This window comes from Cinclus cinclus, chromosome 2, assembly GCF_963662255.1.
Source record: "Cinclus cinclus chromosome 2, bCinCin1.1, whole genome shotgun sequence".
NCBI lineage: Eukaryota > Metazoa > Chordata > Aves > Passeriformes > Cinclidae > Cinclus > Cinclus cinclus.
Window position 1 is genome coordinate 77863492 of NC_085047.1, and position 24632 is coordinate 77888123.

A 24632-nucleotide genomic window follows, 5' to 3' on the forward strand; every position below is an offset into this window, starting at 1 on the left:
CTGTATAATCCTTAATTTTCCAAATTTATTAGAAAGATCAGTAACAGAAATAGTTCTGTAACAACCCCCTCAGTTTATACAGAGTGTATTCTTTTACTCTCCAGTGATTTTGTATCCATTTTGCCTGATTCATTTTTCTTGCTGTGCCACTCTTACTTTGTATTATCATTCCAGTGGATTGAATTTGCTTTGCAGAGAATTCAAGTGCCACAGCAATGGGACATTTACTAACGTTAGGTAAACAACACAATAAGAAGGGCTAAATTCTGATGACCTTTGTTATTACCTAGGAATTCACATGATTGCAATTTTTAGCTGCAGCTGGATTTGCAATCCAGTTTTAAATCCAATGAGAATTTACAGAAATATTCTGATATAATTTCAACCCTATGTAGCTCTCTTAAGATATGTTGCTCTAAAAAATAGACATTCATTTAAAGATGGGTGATTTATCCATGAGATTAAGTCAAATGAATTTATATTGTATATTTATATAATATCTAAGATAGTATAAACTAGCATCACAAACCACAACTGAATTTGCCATGGTGAAGTACCATGTTTCTATAATGCTTCCAGGAGAAACAAATTTCACAGCTGCATTTTTTTAAAGTTGATTTTGGTTTTTTTTGGTTTTGTTTTTTTTTTTGTTTGTTTGTTTGTTTTTTGAGAGGGGGGAATGAGGTTGGTGGGTTTGTTTGCTTGTTTTGTTTTGTTTTGTTTTTCCAATAAGGCTCTTTTAAAATTTTTAGCATAAACAAGATTCTAACCTAAGTAACTAGAGGACTTCCACCATTAAGGTCTTTTGCATTATATTGGTTAAAAAAGGACACTCAACAAAATGTATGAGAGAAAAGCTGAAGATAAAATTCTCTTCAGATTTGTAAAACAAAGTAGAGAAGGACAGTTAAGTGTCAAGGCATACATTCAACATACTTAAGGCACTGTTTTTACCCTACATGCTGTAAATTTGGTCCAGACTAGCCAAATCACAATCAGAAATATCATGCTGCCAAATCAGATTTTTATTCCATATGTCACATCTGTACAAGATGTGAAATCAACTACAAGGTTTCCCTGTTTACTGACAGATACTCTACAAGTTAACCCACAGATGTGCTGCTTCTTCACAGTGCAGTGTTGAATTCATCCACATGATAGCATATATATGAATTGTACATTAGTGGTGAATTATGTAGATGTGAAAGCATCACTTTCCCATCTGCTGCTTCACTTTGTATTGCTCTATCGATTTGGAAATAAAAACTCTTCTGGTACTGCTCAAATAGCTGCTTACTTCCAGCTCCATGTTTGCCAGAGTCACCCAATGTGATTGTCTCATCTGCAGTTCCTAACTGGTTGCTATGAGCCTTTTCTCTTTGATTGCAGATAGATTTCTAATACCCAGTTCAGATGGTAATTGGAACTGGGGCATTCAGAATCACCTGGCTGTGAGTCTGTTTCATTGTAGTTGGGAAACTTCTGCTTTATTTTATTTTTTTTTTTAATGGATTGAAACATTTAAATGGGTTTGCTGCCTCCTGTTTTCAACAGTCATTTTTCATGTCAGAATTTACATTGCTTACTTCATTAAGTCAGGTCATGGGGTTATACAGGGCAGAAAATTAGAAGACCTAGAGCACAGCTAGAACTTAATCTGGTTACTGCCACAAAATAAAAAATGTTTCTACAAATGCATTAGCAACAAAAGGAGGGCTAAGGAGAATCTCCGTTCTTTATTAGATGTGAAGGGAAACATAGTGACTAAGGACGAGGAAAAGCCTGAGATACTTAATGCTTTTTTTGCCTCAGTCTTTAGTAGTAAGCCCAGTTGTTCTCTGGGCACCCAGACCTCTGAGCTGGAAGATGAGGAGCAGGATGAAGCCCAAATAATGCAAGGGAAAATGGTCAGTGACATGCTATACCACTTAGAGACACATGAGCCTATGGACCACAATGGGATGCATCCCAGGGTATTGAGGGAAGTGGCAGAAGTGTTCACTGAACCACTTCCCATCCTGTAACATCAGTCCTGGCTAACTGGAGAGGTTCCAGCTGACTGCAGGCTACCAGTGTGACACCCAGCTGTAAGAATGGTTGGAAGGAGGAGCCAGGGAACTATAGACCAGTCAGTATGACCCAGATATTGGGTAAGGTCATGGAGGAGATCATCCTGAGTACTGTGTGCTGCATGCAGTACATGTGGGGCAGCCAAGAGATCAGGTTCAGCCAACATTGGATCATCGAGGGTAGCTCCTCCTTGACCAATCTTATCTCATCCTATGACAAGGTGATGCATCTAGTGGATAAGAGAAAGGCTGTGTATGTTGTTTTCTTGTACTCTAGTAAAAGCCTTTGAAACTGCTTCCCACAGCATTTTCCTGGAAAAAACAGCTAGTCATGCCTTGGATAAATGCAGTGGTTGTCTCTCTGTACTCAGCACTGGTGAGGCCACACCTCCAATTCTCCAATTCTCAGTTCTGGGACCCTCACTACAAAAAGGACACTGAGGTGCTGGAGCATGTCCAGAGAAGGGCAATGAAGCTGGTGAAGGCTCTGGAGCACAAGTCCTGTGAGGAGCAGCTGAAGAAGCTGGGGTTCTTTAGCTGGCAAAAAGGAGGCTCAGGGGACAACTGATCTCTCTGCAACCACTTGAAAGGAGAGAGTAGCCAGGTCAGGATCTCTCTACTGGACAGCCAGCAACAGGACAAGATGAAATAGCCTCAAGGCATGCCAGGGGAGATTTAGACTGGATATTAAGGAAAATCTCCTAATGGAAAGGGTTGTCAAGCACTGGAACTGGCTGTCCAGGGGAATGGTTGAGTCACCATCCCTGACAGTATTTAAGAGTGTAGATGTGATGTTTAGGTACATGGTTTATGGGTGGACTTGGAAGTGTTAGGTGAACAGGGGACTTAAGGATCTTAAAGGTTTCTTTGAAACCTAAATGATTCTATGATTGTGTTGGTTTTGTACCTTCTTGCTTCCAGAAACTCTCACCTGTTTATTCACAGCATAACTGAGGCTCATGTAGATAGGAGGGCACCTACACTTGTCAGTGCATTGCATGTAGAAGGAAATTAATTATTTAAACTTTATTCATTTGCAGAAGTACTGTATAGGTATAAAAATCTGACATAACTCCTGTGAACTTGTGTCAGTAGATCTAGCGATTTGTTATGCATTCATTGAGCATATGCCTATAAGATACACCTTTTGCACACTTTAAAAAATAGCTAAAAAGGCACTAGATATCTGGATTCATTCTCTAGTTCAAATGATAAACTATAAAAATATTTGTCTTTTTCTCTTGGATAATTTTAAAATCAAATTTTTTAAACAGCTATCATGCTTAGACATTTAATAGGAGAAATGCTGAAAATGTATACTAGATTGCAGAATAAATCTCTGTTCCAGAAAAAAACCAAAACCCCAAACCTACAAAAAACCCCAGAAAACAAATGTGTGTTCCTAAATTCAACTCTATTCAGCAAACCATTTAAGCATACCAAGGCTCCACTGGAACTTCAAGACATACTTAAGTGGTCTGAGAAATAGCGATAAACTTAAACAAATCATTAAAGTTAAGTGCTTTGTTGAAACAGAATTCAGTGTTGCAATTCCCACCCTGTAAATTATTAAATAGATGTAGGTGAAACTGTAAAGTATGAACTTTAGCAACCTTTCTGATGGTTCTAAAAAAACTTCTCTGGCAAGGACTAACAACATCTAAAAATATGTGAGCTGTCACTTTAAAGAGTTAATGCTTTGGTTACATTTAGGTACAAAAATGGTATTTTAAAAAGGCATGTGGTGAAACAGATGTACAATGAAATTTTATATAAAAATAAAAGAATGTTATTTTTAAAATACAACTTCTTCAGCAGAGAACCTGCAGCACTAACTTCTGCCCTGTTTTATATGACAACATGGCCATAAGACTGTGTCTGATTTCTTGATGCTCTGAATGTAGGTGAATGTGGCCTGGATGTAAGCCCTATTTTAATGCACACCTGGTTGGATTTTTGCTGTTGACCCTACTGGCCTTAAAAAGCTATGGAGTAAAGCACACCTGAAATATGTTCTCCTGTATATGAGTTGTCAAAACATTTGGGTCTTAGCAAATGACAGTATGTTTTATGGTAAAGCTTATGATCTACATATAAAGCATTGAGATGGAAAAGAAATACAATTGATTAATTCTAACCAAGGAATGTTTGCTGGATAGTTTGCATGGGGAAAAAAAAAAGTGATAAGCTTCAAGAAGAAGGATTATTTTCTTTTTAAATCTTAATGCAGTATGCCTCCTTCCAAAGGGAATGATTCATTATAAGACCTTCTCTTGACAAAGAACGGTTAATTGTCACTCTAAAAATTACCCTGTTGTTTATGTATTTCTCATTAGAATCTGATTACACTCCATTTGCCTAAACAGGCAATGGTAGCACCAATGTTCATCTGTGAAACTCTAGAAGAGCTAATTACCCAAAGCTTAGAATAATTGTCAGCATAAAGGACAGAGAACACGGCTTTGAAGTAGAAAGCATTAAGAGAAACTGCCAGTCGTTCAAAGATAGCCACTTGGATATGTAGATCAGCACGATTTCATTAGCATGTAAAGCTTTTACTGGGCAGAAAGCCACCCTGGTTAAAAAATTAAATGAGGAAATGAGAAAATAGAAAATCAATTTGTAAAGACTCAGGTGGGGAAACAAAGTCATTAATGTCAGGGATTAAAAGCAGCAAGAAAAGAAAAAGTTACTTGCTGGAGTAGTAGCAGGCAACCGGATTAAATGCAGTAAAGGGGCACTTAACACAAATATTAGGAGGAAGAGCAAGGAAGAATCTTATCTCTAAAAAAAGTACACGTGAAATACGGTAGGTAAACAGTACAACAGATTTCTGGTATGTGGAACAAAGGGATTACTATCCTTGTGAGAGAGAGGGAGAAAAGAATCACCCACAAGAAAGCTAGCAGGCCAAGTTCTGCTGAAATCAAACTTCAGTCCTAACAGAGTTAGGCAAGAACCTGTCTTCAGCTGCTAATAAGGCATTTTCCTAGGTTGTGGGTAAATCCAGAAGATTATTGTCAAAGTTGCATCAGTTTTGAAAAGCTTGAAAGGACTTGTTGAATAACTAAAGGTGTTATTCTTAGCCATAGCAAAGAGATTGCTAATTTTGTATTTTATTAGCAAAAAATTAGCGGTCAAAATACAACTAAGATCTGTCAACACAGTGCACAAGAAAATAGTTACTATAGTTCTTTTTCTGGGGAGTTTGTGTTTCCTTCTTTGTTTTGAAAACTGTGTGATTCCAAGTGCTACAGACAAGTGTACAGACAGGACAGCCATTAATTCCTTCAAAGCTTCCCAGTCAATACAGCAATAACACTTTGATTTAAAAGAACTTCCATTACATGAAATTAACATTACACTGATTAAAAACTGACTCGCTTTTTGATCTCCAGATGTTTTTGCTAATGAAAAGACATAAACAAAAGAGTTACTGTAGTGATTTTTCCCCCCAGAAACTTATTTTTGTGCTTAGTACTTTTATCAATGATCTAGACAACATAAAATACTATGTCAAATTTGCAGATGGTAGTAAATACTGCAGAGAATGTACTGCTTTTGCCAGTGAGTCTGAATCATCTCATTGAGAACCACAGTCCAGCAAAAAAAAAAAGTCAAATTAAAAGGACCAAGTACAACGAATTACACATGGCATCTGGCAACATTAGCTGTATGTATAGAATAGGAAACTTGGGATCAGGAAACTCCACGATGTTACATACATAGAAGAAAACTGCATAGGACAAGATTAAAGGCTCAGCACTGGGAGTTTGCTTGGGTCCATGTGGTTTAATGACTACCTACCACATGGTATCATTGCATGACACATTTTCAGACAATACTGAGCACACAAACTCACACCACTATGTTCTAAGGTCAGGGAACAACTGTACACACTAGGCAGAACAAATGTGGCCAGTTTTAAGGGGCATAGAAGAAAGTTTAACCATTTGCATACAACACCAAGTGTCACTTGGCCACAGGGTCAAGTGAGAAGAGTCAGGGTCAGAGGAGTGTCATATGTAGGTAGTATGGAGATGTCCCTCCACGGTCCTGCTGGAGGACATGAGCACTGTATTGCCCTGAGCATATTCACTACATTTACAGCTCTTCATTAAGACAATGACTGTATTAAAATCTTATATGTCTGGGCTTTGGCTGGTTGGCTGTCACAATATGGAAAGATTTCTCTCTGGTGCACAATAGCCCAATTTTACTTTGTGGCTAGAGGGTAACTCTAACACACTAGAAATGATCTGGAATATTGGTACGAAGCACTAATTTTCTGCAATTACATGGAGATTCTTTCTTCTCTGATGCTTGTCCTCTACAGCTTTTTCACACAGTGAATGAAGTGCCAAAGAATTCAATTAATCTATAAATGGGAAATAATTTGCTTCCAAGTCAGGGGTATTTTGTCTTCCTCTGAAGCATGGGGCAACTGTTTTCTCTTGGGATCATCTGGCAATATGGCACCACTACAGATTAAAGAAGCCAGCCCCTACTAGGCCTTTGGTCAACTTCAGCTTCTCCATTTATTTGAGCTTAGCATGCAAAACTCAGTCTGCTGTGGGATAAGAGCTTCTACTGTGATTGCTGAAGATGACAACAATGTCACTGGGCTGGCTCTCTGTGGCTGTGCCTTAAGAAAATTCAATAGCACATGGCACATGGTATATGTGTAATATTGATTCAATATCGCCTTGAGTACTGAAATAATGAAAGACTGCAAAACTTCCTAATAAATGTATTGTGAATGTATTTGAAGTGTTATTTCCCAAGAGCATCCTGAACAGATGGGGCAGATGCTGCAGTTGTCGTATGAACAAATTTAATGTTGCATCCATGAAAAAAAGACATTGCAAAACTTGTGCAGAAGCAGTAGCTTGCAGACTTTGTTTCCTTGGATGATGGCATTGCACAAACCTTGGGTGAATTGTTTATGGAAATCTTTTGCTCCACCACTTAATAATAAAATATTTGTGCAATTAATTTGCATTAATTCATGTTTTCTTCTTACTATTAAAAAAAAAAGATAGGGAAAAGAATGAGTTATGACCCTAGCAATGAATCCTAATGGCCTCTGTATGTATATATATATATCAATGCCCACGCACAGGAAAACTTGATTCTCAGCTGAATATTTCTATTATTTAAAAAATGACATAGGATTGAACTGACTTGATGGCCTTTGAAACAGAAAATTTATCTTAACTTATGGAGACAGGCATAATGTCAGTGAAATCATGCCAGCTTTCCCTTCCCACAGTACATGAATATATAGATACAAAAAAAAGGGTAATTTGTAAAGTTTCTTCTTATTGATAGCCTTGAAAATAAAGGGGCAAAGAGAACTCATATCTGAATTCAGGAGTTTGCCATGGTCTGAAACAGACTGTTGGACTTTCTCGCTAGCCATTTTTATATAAAAGCAAATAAAAACACAGATTATGCCGGTAAGGGCTCAAGTTATTTCACTCCATACATCCTTCCCTTGTAGGAAATTCCCAAGCCGATTTTAGGCTAGAAAGAAAGGCGCTGCACGGCATAGAGCTTGTGTATGCCAGGTTTCTACTGACACTTAAATCGAACGAATTCCGGGAATCCCCGTGTTTGAAATTCACGTGTAGAGACACATGAGGGCACTACTGGGCGGGGGATGGCTGCTGGTGGAAAATGGACCTGTGCTGGCCCCTTCCGTGGGCTAGCTCGTAGGACTCTCCTGGATTCCATGGCTAGTGGGCAGCTTCAGGGCAAGCCCCGAGGTACAGCTGGTGCAGCAGGGAAGGCGAGAATGGAGACTGGAAACACGGATCTCGTGCTCTGTTAAAAGATTTGCAAGATAAGCAGTCAAGTTTCTGCAAAATTCAGCATAATTTCTGAATATCATTTTATAAAATACGAGCACTTCTATTCAAACATCTTGTTTAAATGGTAAAACCCCCTTTAGTCCTTGCAGTACATTTGTAGTGAGAATTAATAATACAAATAAGACAAAAAAATCCCTTCAAATAATGGCATTTAACTTTATCTTTCCTTCTCATCAGTTTTCCAGGCTGCACCTTTCCAAGTAAGATAATATTGACTAAGCCTCATTAAACTGATTGAGAAATAATTTTTAAAAGAAAAATGCAAAATTAATGATCCACGATGCAAGATCAATAAGCCACTTCAGAATGTACATTGATAAACTATTGCTACTAAAAAATACTCTCAATTTGGTATGCAAAATGGACAAGATGGGAGCAAGAGCTAGCTAGGCACTTAGGAAGGCAAGGAATTCATACAGGGAATAATTGGTGAAGAAAGGATGCTCTTGGCACTGACCCATTACTCAATGAGTCAGCATGAAAGTGCCACTGCAACCAAAAACAAAAAAAAAAATCACATTAAGGGATTTATTGGCAAAAATTGTATATGTAAGTCACCATTAATTATTCTACTTTCTTCATTACCACTGAGGCTTGGCCGCTCTACAGTGTCCTATTGTGGATGTTACATTCAAATAACTGGAGGAGAACAACAAGAATGGTACAAGTTTGAGAAAACATGGCAATTTGGTTCAAAAAGTAAAGTCTGAAGGGAAAATATTATTTTAAAAAATAAAAATTCATTATATCTTAAGATGTACATCTAAGATTTTCATAAATATGATAACATCAGTCATCCTCCACAGACAAAAGAGGAAGACAAAATTTAAACAGGTTAATTTGGAGAAAGAGGGGCTTGCTCAAAGCCAGTCGATGGGGACATCAATTTGCCTGAAGAGAATAGGCACCTCACAGGTGGTTTTTAAAAGCAGGGTAAAAACCTGTGTTCGATTTGGCCTGGAATATATTTAATCCTGCTTCTGGGAGTAGATGCTTAATAGAAGGCCTCAGGAGATCCTGCATTTTATGGTATCAGCTGTGCACTAAACTCTTATTGATGGAACATCCTGTTGAGGTTTTTTGCATATTTAACAACTTCTTTAGTTCTGCTTTCTCTCATTTAATGAAGATTAAAAACAATGTGACAGGAGAAATAAAAGTTACAATATAATTTATTTTCTTTCACACAACTGCTATTCACCAAAATCAAAATGCTACAAAAGGAGGGAAGGAATAGATAGAGATGTTGCTATTTGCTGCTTCTGGTCACCTAGAGGCTACCATAATCAGCATTGGGTTATGCTGGAGCAGCAGCACATTTTAAAATTTTATTTTCCACCCTAATCAAAGCCATTCTCTCCTACAAACTGGGGAAGGTTGCTTACTGTACCTGCATCCTCAGCAAGGCTCTAGCTTGGCTGTGTGTTTACTCCATTTATTCTATTTCCCTTTCAAAGTAGAACAATATTACCATAATTTTTTTCATTGGGTATATTCATACACATTTAACCATGGGGTCGCCTTGAACAGACTGGTTAGAACTGGCTTCCAATTAGCCTTAAAATATTAATTTGTTGCTCTGTTCTTACTTATATTAAAAAAAATGTTTTTCTTTTTGTGTCTTTTTTTCAGCCTCCTAACACCGAAAGGATGTGGCTAAGTTGAAAGGGTCACTTTCCTTCTGAAAATGTAACACATTTTTCAGTAGCAGTTCAGTTACTGATCCTTGTGAAAGACCTCAGGGACAGTCTAAAGGAATTTAGTTGAAATTGAAATGCAGCTGCTTTCTGATTTATTTCCTGCTCCACCACTCTTACATTGGGATACTGCAGCGGTTAAGATCCATCGAGGATGGGGCAGCTGTGGCCTCACCCCTGGACGTTGTCTGACTTTCTGGAGAGCCTGTTCAGGGACCTGAGCAGCCTGGGAATGAATTGTGGGGTTTGCCAGATGAGGGTTCAGCGCTGCCAGCACGCAGAGCAGGGGTTCGCTGGGATCACGGGGGGCCGGGGGTCGCTGGGGAGGCACGGCCGGAGCGGAGCTGCTCCAACAGCTCCTCGGCACCGCGCCTTTAGCTTCACCTGGCACTAGAGCACGAGCACAGTCTGACCGGCTCGAGGCACACCGGGAATCGCTGCAGCACTTTCTGGACGGGAAATATTCCGTGTTTCTTAGGGAAAGGTGCCAACCCTTGTTCCAGGGACAGCGGCCTGTGGGAGAACGGGAGCAGAGGGGTACCGGGGGCCTGCGCTGGCTGCTGCGGGCGAGGGCAAGAGAGCCCATTTTTCGCCTGTGAACGACACTTCACAGGAACAGAAACTGCTCACGAATTCGAGTCAAAATGCGGGAAGAATATGCCCGGGGAACCAAGCCACGCGTTTGTTTCCTCCAGAAAACCGTCCACGGTAACCGGTGACACGCCATAGCTCCAGCAGTCAGAAAGAAGCCGAACAACACGACGCAAAACCAGGATTTTGGCCGCTCTGCAGCACCGCCCGCCCGCCGCTGCCCCCCTTGTTTTGCGGAGGAAACGCTCGGGCCCGTCCCCGAGGCGGGCCGGGCTGGAGGCAAAACACCGCGGGCCGGCCCTCACCCCCGCCGGAGCCCCGGCCCCTCGCCCGGCCCCGGCGGCGGCCGGACGGCGCGGGCTGCGGCGGGCGTGCCCGGCCCCGGGGCGGTGCGAGCGGCGCTCGGCCCCGGCAGGGAGGGGCCGGACCGCCCCTACGCGAGGAGCCGCCGCCGTCGCGGTCGCGGCGGGAGAGGTGACAAGCTGCCGCTGCGCGGAGCCGCCTCCGCCCGGCTGGGAGAAGCGGGTGTACCCCCGCTCCGCTCTCCGCTGCGAGGTAAGGCAGCCGCCCGCGCCGCCGCCAGTTCTTCCTGCGCCGCCGCCAGCCCACCCCCGCTCCGGGGCGGCTGCGGGGCCACGGCGCGGGGACAGCCCGCGTCCTCTCGCCGCGGGGCCGGGCCGCTCGGGGACGCGGCGGGACTCGGGCTTGCCCGGCGCCCCGCGTAGGAGCCGTGGCAGCGGTGCCGCCGGCCCCGGGGGAGCCTGGCGGCCGCGGCGGCCCGCGGCGCCTCCCTGCGCGGGGAGCTGCCGGCGCTGCCCGTCCCGCCGCACCTGGACCCGCGGTCCCTGCCGCCGCCGCCGCCGCCGCCGCCGCCGCCGAGGGCGCGCGAAGGCGGCCCGAGCTCCCCGCCCGTCCGGGTGGGTGCCCGCTGCCCCCTCCGCTCGCCTCCCCTGCGCTTCCCCGGGGAAGCCGCCGCGGCGTGGGACGGGGCGAGAGGCGGCGGGCGCTGCTGCCGGGCCGTCGCGTCTGGTTCAGCGGTGATTTATGGTTTTGTTAACTCAGCATTTGGCACGGCGTGCGAGCGGGGAGAGCGGCGAGCGGGAGTCATAACTTTGTGTTACTTCTGGAAGGGGAAGGGAAAGGGCCCCGTGGGGCCGTGGCCGCCCCAGCGGCTTCCTCCAAACCCTTCCCGCTCTGTGCCAGCCCGCTTCATCCCTGCGCCGGGGGCTCGCTGCAGCCAGCGGGGAATAGCGCTGGGCAGGTTCGTGGGGGGGACACGACACGGGACTGCCACCCGTGAAGGTGAGTGTGGCAGAGGGGGAAAAATTATCCGAATTAAATGTTTTTCTTCTGGTTTTGTGTGGAAACCCTGTATATTTATTCCTTGTTTGTATACAGGTATTTGTCTGTGTATACGCAGAATATGCACACGCATTTTTTGAACTACGAGAAGATTGCCTATAGGCTTCTGTTTCCAGATGTTTCGTTTTCTGTTTCTTTTGGGCATATTTACATTTCTGCTGGGAGGGAAACAGCCAGCAGTAATGTGGCTGAATATGTATTTGAACAGTAGCGAGGAATAACTTGTGTGCCTTTAATTCAGCTGCAGAGGATATCCATGTGGGATTAATATGCTTAAGTGATCGTGTCACACTGACGTATCTTGTTCAGACTTGTAGATTTTTAAAGCAGTGTGGACTTGTAGGTAGTAGCGGAAGTGTAATTAATTTTAAACATGTGACTTGGCCTAGTGCTTATGATTTTAACGTGGTATTCGTACCTTGGTAAACATGCATAGATTTAGCCATCTGTCCTCTATTTTCCCTTCGTGTGTGCACGTACCACACTGTGCAAATTAAAAAGTACTGGCGGTAAGCTTTAGGGCCAAATACATATTTCAACTCTTCTGGGAAATGCTCTAAAGTTACTCTCAAGGACTAGTGGAAAGAGTCTTTCATACAGTTTCTGAGTATATTTAAAGTTTAAAAAAATAGTTGCTCCAGCATTCAATATGTCAATTTGTAGCTTGTATTTGGCACTGTTACTATTTGCATTCATGGAGTGCAGTTGATACTGCTGCTGGAAGTTTTTCCCACTGTGGACAAGGCCCTTTTGTGCAGCGTCAACCTCATGCTTTTAGAGGATGTAGGAACCCCTGGGTAGAGCCAGCCCTGCAGTTTCTCTCTCCAGTGATAAGGTGGTGGTAGGATCCCAGCTCCAGTGTTGCTCATTGGAGAGCACAGCAACAGAACTTCTGCCATGGGCTGGAGCTCCTAGTTGGGGCACGCCAGTCTTCAGCACTTGCCGTAGTTGCAGGCTTCTGCTACAGCTTATCTACATGTCAGTGGAATTTGGAATAGCAGTGGGGCACCCTGGTGATTTGTACAGTGCAGAGGTCTGTCTGTCCATGCAAGGTAGCCTGCAGGATGGTGCCTGTTTTCCTGCAGCTGAAGAGATGGGCTGTTTTGTTGCAGTATCCCTGCTGTCACCAGAGGAGTGGTACCTATCTGCAGATAGGTGGGTGGATGATATAACATGGGTCACTTCAACATACCTTCTCCTCTGAAACTTACCTTCTCTACTATTTATGGCCTTCTCTCTGAAGAAACGGTCTGGGTTTAGTCAATAGCAACCCTGCCAAAATCTCTAAACTTTGGAATTGGTATGTTTAGGATTGTGATGCTGAAATCTTCATCTGAGCATCATTTTCTTAAATTTGGCTTTTATAGAATAACAGTTGTCATAAGAAGATTAAAAATAAAGTCTACTTGCTGCTAACACTTGGTGGGTGAAATTTTCATCTCTTATACTCCAGATGCTCTGCAGTTTCTCTGCTGGTTGCAGTCTCTAGAATTGTACTGTGCAGTACTAAATGCTTTTTCTCCTAACCTAGGGATTCTTAAACTGTGGTAATACCTACCATAGCAAAAGTAGTACATGAATCCTGCTGCTAATGGCACGTGACTGCCGTTTGGGGAACCTTCTTAATCTTGCTTTTCCTTGGGTTAAAAGCTTGGTTACAAGACACTGGGAAAAGTTCTGTTAACTTTTTGTCCTGATTTATGGCAGGAAGAAAGAAAAAACGTATTAAATTGGTATTCCCGTTGCTGCCTGATGGTGTTAGATTTTTTTGCATCCTCTGGGTATCTCTTGGAATCTCAGCAACACTACATGGTTATTTTACTCCTTATGCTGCCAAGTAGAATTATATAGCCTAATTTATTTAGATTTGGCATGTTCTCACTGAAAGTCATTCCATGCTAGGTGAATGAACGGTTTTCTTGTTTATATTGCCTTCCCTCCACTACTCCCCTTTTAATAGGCCCTCACAGGTCTTAATATAGTTCTACTTGAATGTTTCTGAATTTTGTTGAATCTGGCAATAAAAATAGAAATAAAGAACTATGAATCACATTAAACTTGTTAGCAAAAAAGGTATTTTCATGCTGTCAGTTACCAGGGTAGAAATCTCACTACTCATGGCTACAGCCAGTCCCACAATCACATTTACTTCTCTTCTATAATTTTTTTTTCCTGACAGTTTATTGTTAGCTCTCTGTGGCTGAAGTACTCAGTACAGATGTGAACACACTGCCTTCATCTTTGAAGAATTACAAAGTCACCTAATTGGCTTCCAGATCACACTGTATCTTTCTTCATAGCCCTCTATCATAATTCAGATTCTTCTAGCCTACTTATTATTCCTTTCCAGATGTCTTTTAACAGTCGAATCTTTGCTGGATCACTTTTCCCCTGAGGAATTATTATTTATTTTCTCAGAGGCATCTAAGAAATAAAATGACTGATGGATTATTTTTCCCCTCCCATTACCTTTCTTCAATATTCTCCCACGTTCATTTGCAAGTAGAGCTACTTAGAAAGTGTTCATTAAAATGTCATTGAAATGAAAGTCAAGACAGAGTGTTAATCAAAAATGCCTTTCAGTTTCAAGTCACTCATTTCTCACGAATAAACCTTTAAAAACAAAAATAATCTCTTTCTTGTCTACTGCCAATACTTTCTTTCCCTATGTATTTTGCTGTCTCAATCATTGTGGTTGGATTGTTTGTGATAACTGGGTTTGACAGGATCGATTGGCTTAGGGCTTTAGAGAAACACAGTATCAAAACACTCAGCTAGCTTTGGGATAAAAATATATAGCTCAATTAACTACAGGTACGAAGAAAGAGTAGACCTCTTCAAAAATCTTCAAAAGTGCGAAAGAACTCATCTTGCCTTGCAGGTGCATGCCAACATGTTGAGCTCATGTTGGGTGACTGATGGCAGTGATGGATGTTCCTCTGCCCAGGCAGCCCAAGGTAGCCCTGCTGCTGCCAAGGGCTGGAGCCACAGGGTGCTGTGTGATAGCAGGTAGATGTTTGAGCACTGTGAGGATGCAGCCTGGAAGTTGGGAGGATGATGGTATGATGCTGTGTTACTGGGGAAGGTCATAACATGTTCTGGAGTAACCAGATTTCCTACACTGGAAGGGTTTATGGGCTGCCCAGAGTGCACTGGGGACACAGATGGCTCTTTGCCTAGATAGAGCTGAGACAGCAATGCTGTTATTGAGTAGCATTTCAGTATGAAAGTATAATGTCAGTGTAAAGTCCAGAAATACTTCTGACCTATGACCAGCTGAGATCATGTATCTTAAAGCAACAAACCTAGGGTCTGTCTGTGACTGCAAGCTCTTGACAGGGCTTTCCTCTGCTCTCCACTGAATTACAGGTTTAGGTTTAACTTCAGCTATTCCTCCTTGTTTGGATGGTGCTGCTGAAACTTAAATAGGTATTTTGTGTTTTCACAATGGCAGAATTTGAGACTGTTGCTGGCTAATCACCTGGCGGTTTGACACTGATGTTAAAAAGTAGTGTATAGGGAATTGAGCTTTGTACGTCTCTACAGTGGAAGGAATAAGTGATATGGAAGCAGCTTTCTACTGCTGCCTTTTCTCCATTGCCCCTAGTTTATCCAGGAAGGACCCAAACTGTTCATAATATTTTTGTGGGCCCTTTTGAGGTATCCCCCCTGGTGAGAGACAGATATGGTATCAAAAAGGAGGTCTGTGAGCCTGAGTTTTTATCAGCCCATACCTCCTCTGAAAGGAGGTAATTTGAAATGTAGGAAGATGTAGTTTGATGTCCCTGGTCTGTACCATTAGGCTTACTGAAGTAAGCCAATAGTTGGTTTTGGTGCCTGTCTTTTTCAGGAATGGGAGACTTGGCACTAACCTGTGGTTGCTCAGATGGTATATCAACAATGAGTTTCTTCAGCAATGGTAGTACTGTTACATTTTCAAGGAGGACGAAGACTTCCAAGTATTTTGTTAATGATTTCAGACTTGAAGGAGAATGGTTGAGTTCACTGGTCTCAGAGAAAAAGACACCCTGTTTTAAGATTAGGTGATGTCTAAATGTGGTTGGCTTGAGCTGTGTAAACTGGCTGTTGGTGGATATGGGCGAGGTGTGGTTTTGTTTCCTGAGAGAGCTTTCCAAGTGTGCGTAAGGTTTACACAAAGGGGTGTATTTCCTTGCTGTGCAGTATGTCTGTGTGGATGTCATAGGCCTTGAGCATGGAAAGCCTTAGCATAGGCTTTGATGCATTAGTTATTTCAGCATTTATTGGCCATTCGCCATTTGGGAGTTTCTGTCCTATGTGTAGGGTGAGATACTGATAACATCAGGGTGGATTTTGGGTATGTTACTGGAGCAGTCAGGAGTTGACTGTGATTTTGATCATTGCTGATGAGTGGATCCCTGAGCCCTCGGGCCCTTGCCTGCTGCCGTTGATGAGATCTGCAAGATTTTGGAGTTTCTCAGTTACTCTGCTGAGGCTCTGGTTCTTGGGATGCTGGTCATACTTTGAATGAGGCAATGTTCTTTCCATAACTGCAGTAGTGTTGTGATATCCATAACATTCAACTTCTCTGTCTAGTGTTAGGTCAAAAATATGATCAGCTTTGGAGGTTGGTCCAGTTGTGATCTGTGAAGGTGCCAAGAGGACTATGATGAACTGGCTTTTCTTAAAAAACACAAGGGATAAGGTTTGGGGATTTTATAATGTTCAACCTTGTCAAAGTATCTGCTGAAATTCTCAAGCAATTTGTAATTCTGGGACATTTTGCTACCTTCCATTGCTAGATATTAATGTTAGCCTTCCTAAAGCTGTTTGATTATTGTAATCTTTGAGTGAATGAATTTTAGCTTTGGCTTTTCAGGTTAATGAAGTCTAATAAAGGTGCTTTAATATAAGCACCTTAAATTTCACATTTGCAAAACAGGTGAACCAGAGTGCTTCTCGGTGTCTGCTTGTCTTGGATGCTGTATTGTGAGGAGTGGGGAAAAAATACATGGGATTTATATCTCATCGAGAGAGCTGTGGGTGATGCAATGTATATCATGTATTTCACTCTCAAGATTGTGTATTGCCTGTTGGCAGTTAGAGGTAGGTCTTACATTACTCAATTCATTCACTTAATTTCATAATGCTTTGTGCTCTTTGCTCCCTGTTTGTGGTGGAAACTATTTCTTCTGCTACGTGCAGCTACCAGAAATTACCTGATTTCTCTGGCTCTTTCTCTCCAATTCCTTTGAAAACCCAGTCCAGTTTATACCATGGCAGATGAAGCGTGCCATGTCATTCGGATTGCTGGGTCCCACAAGAGGCATGTGATTTGTCTTGGAGGCACAAACTGTTGAATCCTAGGAATGGTTAGACTTGGATATGCCTCCTATGGGAGCCATAGTGAGTGTGGACAGGAAGGATGAGGGCAGGGTAGTGTTAAGATTAAGGCACATTTCATCAGAAGATCGTGTTGGTGGTTTCAGGTAGTCATTTTTTATTTTAAAATAACCTGTCCTTGCTGTGAGTTAGAGGAAGGGAGGAGAAAAATCTGTCCACTTCCTGAGCTGTAAAGAGGCCACTTGACTAATGGTGTGGCAATAACTGGAGGCCAGAGGTGGGTGGATCTCAATACTCCTCCCTCACAAAGCAGCAGAAGAGTTTGGTCATCTGAATTGTGGTGATGGCCCTGGGGCTGACATGAGGATTACTACAGCACTTTTCTTGCTTTCTGGAAAGCTTACGCCATCCTTATTTACAAATTTCAAGGATGACTGAAGTGTTTCTTTTTACATGGTGTGAGCAGTTCCTAATGTGGTAGAGCTGGTCCCCACTGCTGCTGAGTGGAGTCTGCTGCTGGAAACAAACTGGGATGGGAGAAAATGTACTTGTGCAGAACTGTGCAGAAGGCTTTTAGGATTGCAATAATGAATTTTCTAAACAGGAGGAATAATTGAAACTGCTGTAGTTCCACTTTGCTTACTCCAGCAAGATTTTGTCAGCGGGCTCTTAGTTATTTGTTGATTTCTGCACAATTGATTGAAAAAAGGAGTAAAATGAATGGGTATCCATGAAGGTTAGGGGTTTTATATATGCATATATATATTTTTTTTATTTTTATTTTTTTTCCTGAGCTGCCAGTACTCTTGAAGTTACATTGTCTCAAAATGAAGTCTTTGGAGATGGACATAATTGGAAACAATTGGTTAAAATTTGGGGGTTTTTAAAGGACCTATAAAAAACTCCTATAGAAAATGAGCACTGGTAACTTCATTTTTTATTGTTAGGTAGCTTGATCTTAGATACATTTGTGAAATAGAAGTGCATTCAATATGCAAAATACCTGAAAGTACTGAAATATAAAGGTCTGAAATTCTGTGGACATTTCTGTAGAGGATGCGGAATTTTTAACATATTGCTTCTGTCAGCAGTACAAAGAGGAATCAAAAGAAGCAAATGCAAAACATCTGAGTGGTACTCCCTTGTATATGCAGCCAGGAGTAAAGGGAAGACAAAACTAGAAGTCTTTCTAGTTTATCCAGTGTTAATTGAGCAGATGATCATGGCTTTTGTCAAGGCAGTACTTCTAGCTCAGATTAAGTCCTATTACCATGTCTAGTTCAAGTAAAAAGTTACTTTCATGAGTGGGGGTCTAGGTTGAAGGAGCTGGGCCTATTTGCTTGGATGAAAAGTAGACAAGGGACAGTCCAGTAGCTGTTACAGCTATTGGAGGATGATTATGAAATTAGTGGGACCAAAATGTACTTAGTAGTGCCAAGTCACATCAAGGGAGAGTGACAAGTGTTTATTTGGAGAATTGTTTCTTTGGAGATTCAGGTTGTATATTGGGAAAATCTTGTTACTAGGAGAGTAGTGCAGCACACCAGCAGGTCATCCAGAGAAGCAGGTATCTGAGCAGGACTCATCAAGGCAAAGCCATGCTGACCCAGTCTGCTCTTGATGATAGTTTTCTTTAAAAACCTCCTTAGGTTTCTTACAATAAAAGTTTCTAGGAGAACTCCCACCCCCACCCCCCTCCCCCCCCCCCTTCTTTCTCAAGTGAAGAAGTTTTTAGACAACTTTGGACTAAGTTGACCAGCTACTGTGGGATGTTTGGTGGTAAATTTATTTTCATGTCCTCAATACAGATTTTGTAGTTTGTACAGTAATGTTTTAGTGTGCTATACTTAGATTAGTATTGTTAACCTAAGTATTTATGACCTGAGGACCAGCAGAATATTTTTGTCAACAGGTTTCTTTTGTTCTTGCCTGTCCCTGAGGGAAGGGGCAGAACTCTTTGATGGTTAATACAATCTTGCCCAAGATTGCCCAAGAGGCAAACCTCTCCTCATGGGTCTGCCGAAGAGAGCTTTGGGGGATGAGGTGGCATTACAGTTGCCAAAAGGGCAGGTGGTCTTCAATGAAATTTAGTTTAAAATATTGAGTTCATAAGATTGTACACCCCATAGCAAAAGATGTGTGTAGTCTTCATGTTGTACTTTTTCCTTGCATTCCCCTTTGCTTAGTAGTACTACCTTTAAGTAAGCCAAAGGTAGCAGACAGGTATCTTCTAATCTTATTTTGGCTCTACTACTATGTATTAGTAGTCATATTTTATCCTTATGAGAACTGTTTTGAGGGGGAACAGTCAAATGAATGGTTTTGTCAATTTAGAACACTTTTTTTTCTTTTTTGAGAGAGAGAGGAGAGGAGACTTGGAGAAAAATACAGAATGGGTGAAGTAGCTGTGTTAGAAAGCTGGATGCTATCCCCTTAGAGACATTTCCCTACAAATAAACTCTCATGCCATCTTTGGATCTCTGGTGAATGAAGTACTGTAAGCATTTTGATTTTTGAGGCATTTTTTTCTGTAATTTGTTTCATTTTTCTGGTGGTGGGTTTAAATATTGACATGTGCTACTTGAAACATGCTGATTTCAGAGGTCATGTTGTTCGATGCCATTTTATCCCACACAGTGCTTCTGCTAGAGGACCTTGTTTCTTGCCCTGTATTACTCATACTTGTTCGCTTATTTTTTTTTTTTCTGTGTGAAAACAATTCTTGTTTCTCTTTGTGTTTACAACTACTTATTTCTTGGTTTCAGTTACATTGCATTTGGGAAAAATGAAGGTTCATGTTCATGTATATAGTATTTTGTGACAGAGTAATTAGGCAAAGATCCACATGTAATGTTTAAAATCATTATACAACAAAGTGTTCCTGACACTTCACAGTAATCAGAAAACAAGCTGAAACAAAGCAACCTCTTTTGAGGTGCAAATGGAAATTTGGTGTAAAACTCATGACTGAATGCATCTAAGTCTGATGTTTGAAGAAAAACTTGCCTAAGTGAACACAAACTCATAGACTTCACAAAACAGAGCTGCCTGTTAACCAAAAGACTAGTTGCTTGCCAACAGTTCACTTGGCATAGCTTTCTCCTACCTGTCATCCATACTTCACAGAAAGAAATAAAACCCTGCACTTACATACTCCAGACCCTTTCTTCTTGCCAAAGTAATGCTTTTTTAATTATATAGAGTCCTCTGCTCTTACATGTGTGGGTTATTAATTGCTGTAAAAGGGTGAGGGTTTGAATGCTGCTCTTACTGATTTTAAAAAACAAAAATTATCCAATTGGCTTTCATTTTCTGTGAAGTTTCCTGGAGCCTGTTTTCTCTGCTTACAGTTGAGATTGCTTGCTGATTTTGCTGCATGCCCCTGAGCATCTACCCTACAGAATCAGGCTGTTAAGAGGCAGTTTGTAGGGAAATGGGACGCAGCATTGTCTGTTAAATTAGGTTGTTTTACACCTGTAGTAGTGTGCAAAAACAATAGGTTAATTTTAAGGATTTAGAAAGAGCAAGTTGAATTATTTTTGTGCTAATTGAAGATGGGAAAATTCAAAATGTTTCAGTGGCATTTTTCCCCTTTGGGTTTATAATGGATTATTAAAATAGAGCTTTTGATTTAAAGGATAATTAGAGAGTTCTTATTGCATCACTCATTTAAAGATGTATTATTTGGAGCCATTGCTTGAATTATCTGCAGGATTTCAAATATATTTGAGGCTGATAACTGAATCTTCATAGATTTAAAAAATACTGGGTTTGTATATCGAAAACTTGCTCGGAATATATCTATCACTCAAATAGTTACATGAAGTATTAATTTTGGTCATTTAGGAACTTCTTGGAGGACAAATCTTGCTCCTGTGTCTTCCCAGTAGGTTGGAAATCCCCAATATAAGGGGCAGAAGTTTAGTATATGCATCCTCCACCACATTCCTTGAAACACAAGAGGGTTTTCCTGTGGCCACAGGACTTTGCGGCTGAGGTTAGTAGGTTTTATGAAAAGGTGATTTATCAAATGGTTTCCTCCTGTTGTGGGTTTGAATAGGAACTACTCCAAATCTGAGGCCAGAACAATGGGTATGGAGGAAATTAGTCATGGAAGGTCTGAGGAGGAAGGAGCATGTTTTTATCAGCAATGGAAGAACTTCCCAGTATATGGGGGTCTCACTAGAGATGATTTATGCATCAGTGGGTAGTGCTGGACAACAATGCACATTTGCGTTGTTTCTAATTGATATTAAAAACCTAAAGGCACAACAACTCACTTTCTTCTTAATTTGACACATTTAGGAAGTATTCTTCCTAACCACATGGATTTGAAATACATTTTTATGTAGACTTAAGCATTTGGTGTTTATTTCAGCCAAAGTTGAAGGCTCGAGAGGCTTTCATCAGGTAGGTCCCTGGCTGTGGTATGTATTGTACAAACTAGGGGAACATGAAGTCAGTTAGCAGAGAGAGATTTATCTCGAATTTATGATTTATGTTTCTGGCTTAAATAGTGCTCGTACTTTTACACTGCAATTCCTTGTGATTCATAAAACATATTCTGGATAGGGTTCAGCAGCTGATGATTAAGGGTTTCTGTTTTGTGTATAACCCTTTTACATTCTGCTGGAAGATTTGGGAAGATCTGTTCTGACAGGAATATTTCTGAGGAAATGGCTGCAATTTTGGATGGGTACAGGTATCTAAATATAAGGCATCTAAAATGGTACTAGACAATTTTATATCTGGGACATCTGTGTGGGGCTGGTGAATACAAGACATACCAGTAACCCAGTCCTTCCAGCAATGGCCACTGAAGGCCAACAGAAATTCCCTAGAGCATCTGGAAGAAAGTAGATATCTGGGTTTGGATGATTAAAATTTCAGTTTTAATGTTTTAATGCTTCTGTGATTTGGTATTTCAGATGAGCAAACTGAAAATGTTGGTTTTTTATTCAGCTGTCATGAAGAAAAACAGAATCACTTTCCTGAAAAAAACTTTTGCATAAGTCAGTGTTCTAAGAGTAAGGCAATGTAGGTGGTTTGCCAATTTATTTTGCTGAGATTATTATTTTGCTGGTTTATAATATCTGCCTTATGGAGTCAGCAAGATAATGGTTATTTTACCAACCTCCCCTCTCCCCAAAAATATCCCCGTCCAGAGTGAAAAGAAAATCAAGAAGAGAATCCCAGTTCAACTCTTCTTAGGTTAATTTGGTGTCAATCAGTTGTTCAGAGGAGGAAAGCATGAGTGTGTGCAAAGATTGCTGTTCAGTCAGAGGAAAAAAAAACCCTGGAACATGTTCAGCATAGCTTAGAGAACAAGCTTATGTAGCTTATATAGCAACATAGCTGGAACATGCTTATGGCAAGCTGAGGATTTACACCAAAGCTGTAACTGTACATTGTCAAAATACAGGTGTCCTTTAGCTAATGTCTTTGGTTATTTGAACTGAATTTGAAAATACAAAGTGCTATCCAATGTATGTAAACTGAAATATCTAAATATTTATGTTCGTAATAAGGCTATGTAGTAAGATTTCATCTCCTACATGTTTAATGAAGGACATGATAGAAGAAGCCTAAGGGTGGCCATCTCAGGTAACCAATACAGAAATGCAATTGCTTTTAGGTTATGATGGAATCTCTTAGAATAGCTACTTTGGGTTAGGATGAATCACAGTCCACAAATGCCTATTTCTCTTCAGTGACTATAAAGAGAGAGGGGGAGTAGAGTGACTCAGTGAAATGTGGTTGTTTATATTTGGTCAAAAGTCTTTCAAGCTAAGTGCATAGGGCTACAGTTCTGAGGCAGCTCAGCTCTCCACGGCACCTGGTGTATGTGTCTCAAACATTCAGCTGTAAAAGCCTGGTTGGAGTGAACTGCCGTTCTCCTCTGGCTGATGCCTTCATCACCCTTCCCAACGGGAACCACCCTCTAAAGGAATGGCGCACATATACTTAGTTTCCATTCTGATGGGGAATTGGTGTCATCCTAAAATAAAGTCAGGATGCAGACTGGATGTGTGCCCGAACCCATGTGTTTGGATCTCACTGTTTAGACATGGCTTAAACTTCTTGTGCAAGCAGTGGAAGGAGAGAGAGCATTTGGAGAGCATCCAGGAGCCACCTTAATTTTGGTAAGATTGATTCCTAACATGTAACTTGAATATGTGCTTGTTTCTGTGGAGTGTTTCATTTTATGTTTCTCTCAGAATATATATGATGAAAATAGAATAGCCTGTTTTCCTTTTTGTGCACAGACAATCTCCAGTTTTCCTAGGGTAGGGAGATGGTGGGATGTCTGGGAGGTAAGAAGTTAAAACAGTTGAAAAGCCAGACTTAAAGTTCTTGTGATAAGCCTGTTTTTAAGACAAAGATTAGACCTGTCCTTTCAGAACCTGTTGCCAGTTAGTAACTTGGAATTTTGATATTACTCTTTGAATTTTTAACTTAATAATGATTTCCGCCATCCTTCAGCCCCAATATAGAGATTGAGGTATTTTGCAAAAGCTGGCATGAGTGGTATTATGCATGAGTGCCTAGTTTCAAAATCTTGGCAGCTGTTTTGACTTTTCTTTATGCTGTCATTCAGACTATAGCTACCAAAGCTGAATTTTGCTCATAGTAACAGTTGTGGGAAGTTACTAAGGGAAGAGTCTATTACTGACACAGGAAATAGTTTTGCAGTTCTTTTTGTCATTGCCAAACTTAACCAAAACGTCACTGTTGCCATAGGTCATCTAGGCACAACTCAAAATAATCAGTCTGCTGCAACTGAATATCACATAAATTGCTTAGTGACTTAACTGCTAGTGTTACATATGTTCCACCCTGCTTGCAAAACTCCCTTTAAATTGACAAGTTTTGTTGTTTCTGGAATTAGACCTAATTGCTGTGATTGAAGAGTAAGGAAGGAAAAATAACTGTGTGGGTTCTGCATTCTTCAGTTCTCCTCCACTTTATTACTTCCAAAATAGTCCACTTTTCTCCAAAAGTTGTATCAAGACCATTCAGAAAATTGTGTGTAATAGTCATTGATAGGAGAATTTTTCCCTTGATTCATTAATTACAGGAGCATATCAGGCAGAGCAGATGGCATTTTCAGAGTAGGGAGTTTACCTTTGTTGTTCTTTGTTGAGTTTGACATCTGAATTTCTCAGCTTCTCTAATATGTTGTTGTTTTGCAATTAAATATATACTGTAGTTGTATAAATCATCTGACTGAAAAATGAAATTCTGGCCTTCTTCTTTGTAACTGATGTGAAAAATGAATGGGTGCATGAGCACATCTCCATTTGAGAACTATTCACTCCTCAACGTACAGTGCAATTATTTTTAAAAATTTATTTTTTTGCAGTCTATGAAGTCATGCCTTACCATGGCGCTACTCAGGTGCAATTTTTGAGAAAGAGCATATATTTTCTCTTGAACTTTTTGATGGGCCTTAGCTAAAGTGTTCACAAATTGAATGTGATGTATTTTCAGCACACCCAATTGAGTTGAGGGTCTTCCAATCCTTTGTCATGGGAAAATCTATAACATAGTAAGTCACACAGGGATCTGGGTGGGTTGTGTGGCTGTGTGTTTGTGGTTCGGGAGTCCTAGGAATGCTGTCTGGAAGCGGCCCAGCCCCGTTTGACCGCAGTTAAAGCTCTGCAGAGGCTCAGACCGGTGTGTGCGCTGTGAACCAGTGACACTTGGAGTTGGCTTGT